Raw genomic sequence first — 9,931 nt, 5'->3', positions numbered from 1 at the left:
AAGGAAGGAAGGAAGGAAGGAAGGAAGGAAGGAAGGAAGGAAGGAAGGAAGAAAGGATTAAAAAATTACCTAAAATCTTTACTACAAGGGTTTTATAGTCATGCTCAGTGGTGCATGCCTCAGCACTCAGAAAGGCAGAGGCAGGCAGATCTCTGTGAGTTCAAGGCCAGCCAGGTCTACAAAGTGAGTCCAGGACAGCCAAGGCTACACAAAGAAACCCTGTCTCAAAAAAACCAACCAAACAAAAGGATTTTATATAAAATATCTGAGTTTTAATTTTAATTCTTCTGCATTTGTTGATTGTGTCTCCTCTTTGCCAGGTGTTGGGCCAGGTCTTCGTGAGCCAAGATAATTGGGTGTCCGCACAGACAGATCCTGCAGGCTCTTCTTGTTTGTGGAAAAGGAAATTTATAGCTAAGAAAGTTTAAATAACTTCTGCCATTAGCTGCCTTCTCTCAGTTAATTATATTTAAATTGTTCTTTTGAAATACTGTCAAAATGTATGATATGAGGAAGCCTGGCTTTATGCTCTTCTTTTTTTCAACTGTTAAAATATTCTCCAAAGCTTGGTCTCTCTTGCTCCTGGCCTCTTCTCTCTTGGACTCTTGGCCTTCTCCCCTTTTTCTATCGGGGCGCCCCCTTCTCTCTCTTTCTCCCCATCATGCCCTTCTCTCCCCTCACTCCCTCCATCTCCACCTAATAAACCTCTTTTATTTATTTATTTTTTTAATTGGCTAACCTTTTTTTAAGATTTATTTATTTTATTATGTATACAATGTTCTGCCTACATGTACACCTGAACATGAGATGAACCATTACAGATGGTTATGGTAGCTGGGAATTGAACTCAGGACCTCTGAAAGAGCAAGCAGTGCTCTTAACCTCTGAGCCATCTCTCCAGCCCAATAAACCTCTTTTATAAAGAAAAAAATATTCTCCAAAAAGTAATGACAAATTTTAAAAAACTAAAATTCATATTAACATAGAAATGTTATTTTTGTTTGCTTGCTTGTCTGTTTGTTTGTTTGTGGAGATAGGGTCTCTGTAGTCTTGGAACTCACTACGTAGACCAGACACTCACAGAGATCTTTCTGCCCCTGCCTCCCTGATGCTGGCATAAAAAGCATGTGCCACTGTCACTGCTCTAGAGGCAGTGGGACCTGGCAGAATGGAGCCTAGAAATGAGACCAACTAAAGTCTCATGCAGTGGTCAACTTTATTCAGAGTATCTGAAAATTTATACTCTGAGGGTTAAGAGGAATCACATGAGTAAAGTGTGCAATCACAAGGCTCATGGTGGACAAGCTGATCACGGCAGAAACATGTTTTTCCACAGAGGCATATAAACAACAATAGCCAGTTGTAATGAATAATCTGAGATAAACTCACTCCTATCCACTGCCCACCTGGGATGGGCATGAACACATTATCCAAGAACAATCCCTTATTTTTGAAGAAACAAAGGTCACAAGCCTCTTGTCTTGCTTTCTTGGAGTTTTCTCACAAGCACTAAGAAATCTCCTTGCCTTCTTGGACTGTGTTTTGAAATGTCACCACGCCCAGCTTCTTAGAAATGTTCTTACATGTTCTAAAATGAATGGCTAAAACATAGGAAGGAAAAAGATAGACTTAGGATTTTGTTGTTGTTGTTTTTGTGGTGGTTTTTGAGATGGGATCTGATGTAGTTCAGGCTGGCCCTGAACTCACAACGTGGTCAAGGTTGGTCTTGAACTTCTGATTTTTCTGTCTCTACCTCCCCAGGACTGCAATTACAGGCATGCACCATCCTGTCTTGTTTTTGTGGTGCTGGAGATTGAACCCAAGGCCTCCTTGCATGTTAGACAAGCACTCTAACAACTGAGCTATATCCCAGTACTTGGACTTGTGCTGTATTTCAGGCTTTTGGTAAGTCTTTATATTTATTTTAAGTAGAAATAGAGACTGAGGTTGTTGTTGTTGTTTGGTTGTTTTGGATTTGGGTTTTGGTTTGGTTTGGTTTTGGTTTCTCTGTGTAGTCCTGGCTGTCCTGGACCTCACTCTGTAGACCAGGCTGGCCTCTAACTCAAAGATCTGACTGCCTCTGCCTCCCCATTGCTGGGATTAAAGGCATGTGCCACCATTGACTGGCTGAGAATGACTTTCTAAAACGCTCTCTAGATGCAGTATGGAGACTAACTTTGGAAAAGCATGAATTGACCAGGTTGTTCTGGGAAGGTGAAGGCCTGGATCATTACCTGGCCAGTAGTTGTAGTTGTGGATATAGGGAAAGTCAATTCACAAGACACAATGAAAGGAAGGTGGATCTGTAAGTTTGAGGTTGAGTATAAAGTCCATGTTTGGTAAAAAATTAGACATTTTTGTTTTTTACCTAAACAGTTTGAAGACTGGTCAGGAGAGCTCTCGAGGGATGTCAGCCTGTCACTTAGGGGAGTTTGTGGCAAGACAGAGCAGAAGGTGCTAGGACCAGAGGACAGGTAGAGTAAGCTGGCTGTGTTTGGAAGGCTGTAATTTAGGTCAAGGAAATTCAGTTTTCCATCCTATCACTTCACAGTAGCTATTCACACTGAAAAGCAGTCCTTGTACTTTATCTGTGTGAGGGCAGCTAGGCTGACAGGGGTGGCCTGACCGGCTAGGGTGCTTTCTAAATTATCTTATTGGTTGGCACAGTAAGAGAACAGCCAAGATAGAAATGTGTACATTAAAGTTCCAGTTTCAAGCTGGGTGTGGTGGTGCATACCTATAATCCTAGCATTAGGAAGCTTAGGCAGGAAGATTACTATGAATGTTTAGCCAGCCTGGGCTTCCTAGGGTATGGAGATTTTATCTTAAAAACAAACAAACAAACAATAATGTTCTTTAAGGCAACATCTTTTGTTTGGCTGGTTGTGGTGCTGGAGCCCAAGCCCAGGGCCTCAAGAGTGCGGGGTAAGAGTCACTTGGCTGCAGGTCGAGCCCCGGTAATTCTCTCATTTTAGGCCATATTTCACTTCTGACACTTAAGCAGCAGTGACCGATGGGAGAAATTATTTGTCTTGGTTGATTTTATATTACAACTAAAAAAAAAGCTTGAAATTGCATATGCTTTAGTTCTCTTTTAAAAAAAAAAATCTTTGTATATATTCGTTGCACATGGTACAGTAATTTTTAAAGTTTTGTTTGTTTGTTTGCTTGCTTGGTTGCTTTTTGAGACCTGTGTAGACCAGGCAGAGCTCATACTCACAGAGATCCACCGGCTTCTGCCTGTGGAGTGCTGAAGCTAAAGGCTTGTGCCACCACACCCGGCTTGGAACAGTGTAGTATAAGGACATTTTCATACATACCTGTGTTCTCCACCTCCCCCCACCCCCTTTTACTAGAAAGTTTTAAATTTTTTTAGTTTTAAAAATAAGTTTCATTTAAAGCTTTATAATAAAAACTTTGCAAAATTTTAAAATCATATTACTTGTACTTTCATATATACATACATGATTTTATATGTCTGCATAAAATCTAGGATCCCCACGAGGGAAAACATATGCTCTTCATCATTTTGAGCTGGCTCTGTTTGTGGCACATGGTTATCTACATTTATTCTCTTACTAACTACATTTGTTCTCTTCACTTCTTTGTTACGCTTCTTGTTCTTTTCCTTCCTGTTTATCTTGTCATTTTTCTCCCTCTCTCTCTCTTAGGTCTTCCTCCAATAGACTCTGTCAACCGTGCTGTCTTTGGTACTTCCTGACTCAATTGCACGAGAAGGGTTTTGTTTGGAAAGATGATGTAACTGGCCTTCCACTTGCTTGGTATGTCATAAGCTACCCCACCGTCCAGTTGATACAACTCCATGTTCTGTCCCAGTTCATCAAGTGGTAGGTTTCTTGTGGCTCCAATTCCAGTTGTTCTGCACAGTCGGATACTAACAGATCTGACTATTGTATAGAGTGAAAGGGTCCCACATGTGCTCTGAGGGGCTTGCCTCCCTACATAGAAGTCAGGCTTTCATTCAACTCAGTATCTATGTGCTACAAGGGAACACTTCAGTGAAGATTAGAATCTTGGCTGACCAGCTCTATTTGCATATTTGGGCCACTTGGGTGTTTACTGTTCAGTAGGAAGTCCCTGGGATCCCACGCTACAGAAGGACTTTCTCACCCTGCATGTGATACATGAAACTGCTATGAGTAACTCTGAAGCCTAGCGTGATTGACAGGAGAGGTCTTGTCCAACTTACACACCAGCATTTCCGCAGTGCTAAACTGTTTGCCTTATGAATTTAGCCTTAAGATGTCAATACCATATGTTTTGATTACTTTGGTGTATGTGTATGTCTAGGCACACACATGAGAGGGCTAGAAGTCAACCTCAGGTACTACCCACAGAAATCCCACCTACGTCCTTTCAGACTGGCCTTGAGCCTGCTGGTTTGGTTCCTTTGGCAGACTAGGGAAGGGCACCCCAGGGATCCTCCTGTCTCTGCTTCCCCACTCACTGCTGGGATTCCCAGTACATGCCATGGCCCTGGGCATTTTTACATAGCTTCTGGGGTAGAGCTCATGTCCTCAACCTTGTGAGGCAAGCCTTTTTTTTTTTTTTTTTTTTTTTTTTTTTTTTTTTTTTTTTTTTTTTTGCTTTGCTTTTGATTTAAAAAAAAAATTATACACAGGATTTTGAAAATCAAACAATACTTAAGGTGTTATATTGGATAATTTTCTTGTTGCCCTGACAAATATCAAACAGAAATAGGGGACATATCTATTCTGACGCAAAGTTCAGGAGATATGGCACCTCAGGTAGGAAGGCACAACAACGTCACCAGCAGTTTGTGGCTGTGACAGAGGACATGTGAGGGTGTTAGTGAGACTGCCTGAGCAGTTAAAAAGGACTCACACCATAACCTTGCTATTACAAACCCTGGCCCTACATCTGTTAGCTAGGCCTCAGGGCTCAAAGGTTCCACAACCTTCCCAAACAACATAACCACCTGGACACCAAGTTTTGAAACAGAGTATGGGGTGGGGGATCATTACCTGTTCAAATTATAGCAGACACAAAGAGAGAAGCAGGCTGTGTTTGTTACTAGTGGTGAGGCCTCCAGTTCCTCTCTTTGCTGTTAACTTCATAGTTTCTTGTGTCACTTCAGAAATATGTGTGTATCTGTATATGTGTGTGTGTACATATATGTTAACACAATGGGCAGAATAATATTACTCCCTTTTCACTTACATTTAAAAGATCATTTCATTTATCCACATACAGATATCACTCTATATTTCTGTTTGTGGGCTTAGCCTTCAAGAGCCCTTGCTGATGAGAGATCTTAATAATTCTGTCGTAAGAAAATAAGCTCTTACTGTATTGGGAACACAACATCTTTGTCGAGGAAAATTTAGTTGGAGTGTAAATGTTTAGTTTGCAAACTAGTAGCAACATAGTATGATAGACACAGGGAGGAAGATGCTTTCAAAATCATACACAGAGGTGCAAGTCTTTAATCCCAGAACATGGCAGGCAGAGGCAGTGGCAGAGGCAGAGGCAGAGGCAGAGGCAGAGGCAGAGGCAGAGGCAGATGGATCTCTGTGAGTTTGAGGCCAGCCTGGGCTACAGAGCAAGTTCCAGGGCAGTGGGGACTACATAGTGTGACCATATCTCCATACAAAAAACAAACAAAATAATGTAAATCACACCCAGATCTTGATTATTTGGAACAAGGCAAGAGGAGCCAGAGAGATGGTTTTGTAGGGAAATGTGTTTATGTGAGTCTGGCCACTCAAATTCAATCTCCAGAACCCATGTAAAGGTGGAAGGAAGCTAGGCGGTGGTGACACACGCCTTGAATCCCAGTACTTGGGAGGCAGAGGCAGGCAAATCTCTGTGAGTTCCAGGCCAGCCTGGTCTACAAAGCGAGTCCAGGACAGCCAAGGCCACACAGAGAAACTCTGTCTCGAAAAATAATTTTAAAAAAAAGATGGAAGGAAAGAACAAACCCACAGAGTTGTCCTCCGACTGTTACATATGCACGGTGGCATGTGTGCCTTTCCACACATTGTGCACATACACACACAACAGTGGAAAATAAAGAGAGAAGCCAAGAACAGAAGGGCTGAGGATGCACCTCAGGATTAGAGTACTTGCCTGGCACGCATAAGGCCCTGAGCTCAATCGGCACCAGAGAGAGGGGTCGGGCAGGGGTTAATAATGAGCCATCAAGTTGACAAAATTAATTCACTTTTTCAAAATGAAGGACTAAATTGAACTGGTATACAAATATCGATGTGAAAAGGGTGAGGACCCGTTTGTTGCCACTATGCCAAACAGAACTGCTTAGGGAAAGGGAAGATATGCTGGATGTACCACCTAGATCTCCATCTGCTAAAAAGAAACTTTTTACCTAAATGCTTACAAACACACAGCTAAAGAGAGGCATTTTCCCAAAGCCACCAAGGCCATGTCCTTCCCAGGGCTGTGGCCAGTGACTGACAGCCACAGAGGACAGAGCCACAGTTCTTGACCCCACTATTCAGGACTCTTGTGATCCTGTAAAGCTCCTGTGGAGATAGATAGGCTAACCTTGGTCTGTCTCAGTTAGGGTTATTAATGCTGTGATGAAACACCATGACCAAAAGCAACTGGAGGATAAAAGGGTTTATGTGTCTTATATATCCCGAATCACAGTCCAAGGAGGAAGCCAAGACAGGAACTCAAACCAGGTAGGAACCTGGAGGGAGCACCTGATGCAGAGGCTGGGGAGGAGTGCTAAAAACCACCAACCCAGCAAAGGTGAAATCATCTACAATGGGCTACCAACCACTAATTAAGAAAATGCCCTATGGGCTTGCCTACAGCTTGACCTTGTAGAGGCAATTTTTTTAATTGAGGTTTCCTTCTCTCAGGTGACTCCAGCTTGTGTCAATTGACATAAAACTAGCCAGCAGCCAGGTGGTGGGGAGTGCATGACTTTAATTCCAGCACTGAGGAGGCAAAGGCAGGTGGCTCTGTATGGGTTCAGGGCCAGCCTAATCTAAGAGTGAGTTTCAGGACAGCCAAGGCTACACAAAGAGACCCTGTCTCGAGGAAAATAATACCAGCAACAACAAAAAACTAGCCCTCACAGTCTCTTGAACCTGCTAGTCCCAATGGCTCTTCTCATGCTGGGGTAAGAGCTCTTACCCATTGGGTAAGAGCGCAGGCACCCTCAGGAGCTCTGAACCAGAGTGCCTACCCTGAGCTGTCTTATACTTCATGCCTTCAGCTCTACCACCAGAGAAACCAACCTTCATTCTGTTTCTGTGCCCAGGGCATTACACTAAGAAGGGCTCTGATTGGCCTAGTTTGGGTCTGATCTAGCTTCCGATCATGGAGTAATCAGTGTTCATACCATCTAGTGTCATTTGTTTGCAATCAGGAGGGAGACAACTAGTAAACATGAAGCAGAGATATACAGTGCCCCGGACCGTGAGCTGTCTGACACCCTTTTCTTATCACGCTTCCCATTTGTATTGAGATAGCCTATTCCTCCAGAGTCTAGGCTAAGGCCCATAGGGATAAGCAGATGAGCCTGAGAACCTTAGAGACCCTGGTAAAGCCAATGAATCACGTTTCTGCAAGGAAGTATTGACATCAGATTTCTCAAATGGACGAAGCCCCTTGAGGTCAGCATCTATAGCCTATGAACTGCATATTCCATACTGGGTTGAAGTGATGTAGAAGTGTTGGCTGATGAACTAACAAATGAAGGGGCCCCTGGAGGACTTCCACAAACTTCCCAGCCTATAGGGATAGTTCAGTTGGCGAAGTGTTAACCTAACATACAGAAAGCTGTGGGTTCTATCCCCTGAACCACATAAACCAGACATGTCCACACACTCCTGTAGATAGAAGGATCAGGAGTCAAGATTATCCTCAGTTACAAAGGAGTTTGTGGTTAGTTTTGAGATATCTGAAACCCTGCATCAAAAACCAAACACAAACAACAACAACAAAATCGTTCTAACCCATCTTTCCAAATCAAATGGAGGCAGATAAAAAAAAAGCCATAAATTAAAAGAATATCAGCCAGCTGAGCTGGGCAGTGGTGGCACTTGCCTTTAATCTCAGCATTTGGGGAAGGCAGAGGCAAGTAGATCTCTGTGAGTTCAAGGCCAGCCTGGTCTACAAGGCAAGTCCATGACAGCCAAGGCTACACAGAGAAACCATGTCTTGAAAAAAACAAAAAACAAAAAAATATATCAGGTAGCCATAGTGGCCACAGGCCTTTAACTTCTAGTACTCAGGAGGCAGAAGCAAGTAGATCTCTATGTGTTAGAGGCCAGCATGTTCGACATAGTGACTTCCGGGCCAGCCAAGGCTATATAGTGAGATCGGTTCTTACTTACAAAAAAACAAAACAAAGCAACAACAAAAGAAGCAAAAGAATCGAATCAAATTCAAAAAGCCAAAAGACAATTGAGGTAGATGTAGCTGTTCCTGCCTCTCCTCTCCTGAGTGGTGACAGGTGAGGAAGCCTTATCCATGCTGACAGGGCAGTTGCTTCTTGAGTCCCTGGATGACCTTCCATTCACCCTCATTGCTCCAACATCCTAGGACCAACAGCTTGAACTGCAGGGAAAAAAAAAAGCAAATTTGGAATCAAGTCTCCAAAGTGCTGGGTGGTCTATCGAGTTCTTAGCTGGGTGAGTAGTGGTGTCATGGATGGGTTTAACTGTGGAAGCCCAGGGTCCAAGAGCACAAGGTACAGAGAGAGAAAAGACAGGGCTGGCAAGGCACCATAGGCCTCTGGGACTGATGCCAGGTAAACCTGGGGTATGCGAAGCCTGATTTACCTCAGTGATTTGCTCCACGTTTTTATCTGGATAGCATGAGATGAAAGTTAAAAGTGCCCTCCAGTCAGTATCCAAGTGAACCCTCCTTTAATCTTTGACAATGCATGTCTGTGACAGAGAGGCAAAACATGTCCTTGGGCATTGGAATCTTGACAGAAATCAGTGCCTTAAATCAAAGAGATTAAATTCTAAGGAAAGAATCCCAGACTTCTGCTGGGTTTTGCAAATACTCTAGAAAATCAAGGGGACCTGCCTTTAACCTAGGGGCAGCCTCCACTGGAGACTAAGGTGTGAGCATCTGCATTGAGTATCTGCAAAATGTAGGGCTGAGCTCTGAGCTTCGAGGTCACTTACACTGGCAGACTCTTACATTATAGCCTCCCTCGCTGGCCCCTGTGCTGGCCTCATGTGGGCACTGTGGGCACTGTGGGCATAGGTGATGACTAAATAATAGGCAACCTTAGCAACCCTTAAGGACCTCTCCAAGGACTACCCCTCCCATAGATGTTCAAGAAGAGGAAAATTAGAAATTATGCAGAACTAAAATAAGACTAACATTTTTGTTTTTCCAGGAAAAATCTGAGGAAATCATGACCATTCCAAAACTAGTAGCTAGTAAGAGTTCATGGGGCAAGATGCAGAAAAACAGACCAACTGCATTTTATACACTCTAAGATACCCTTTACAGGCAGATGGGGGGGGGGGTCATCAGAGGATTAGATGCAAATGGAAGAGTAGTTTGCTATACCTGTTCAATCAATTAGTGAAAAAGTCAATCAGAAAATGCTACAAGGCAACAGCATACCAGATGCTGTGATGAGGATGGACACAGAGCAGTGAACACTACAGTTATAGTTCCTGTTCTTATGGGGGTCTAATATCAAAGATGAGCATTGCTCCTTTGAGCAGAAATGGGACACTTGGCAGAGTGGTGGTGGCATATGCCTTTGGTCCCAGCACTTGGGAGGCTGAGGCAGGCAGATCTCTCTGAGTTTCAGGCCCGCCTGGTTTAGATTGAGTTCCAGAATTGCTAGGGCTACACAAAGAAACCCTTTCTTGGAAAAGAAGGAAGGAAGGAAGGAAGGAAGGAAGGAAGGAAGGAAGGAAGGAAGGAAGGAAGGAAGGAAGGAAGG

Source organism: Psammomys obesus, unplaced genomic scaffold (genome assembly GCF_907164565.1).
Source record: "Psammomys obesus unplaced genomic scaffold, mPsaObe1.curated_primary_1811, whole genome shotgun sequence".
In the NCBI taxonomy this organism is placed as follows: domain Eukaryota; kingdom Metazoa; phylum Chordata; class Mammalia; order Rodentia; family Muridae; genus Psammomys; species Psammomys obesus.
Note: the sequence above shows the minus strand (reverse complement) of the source record.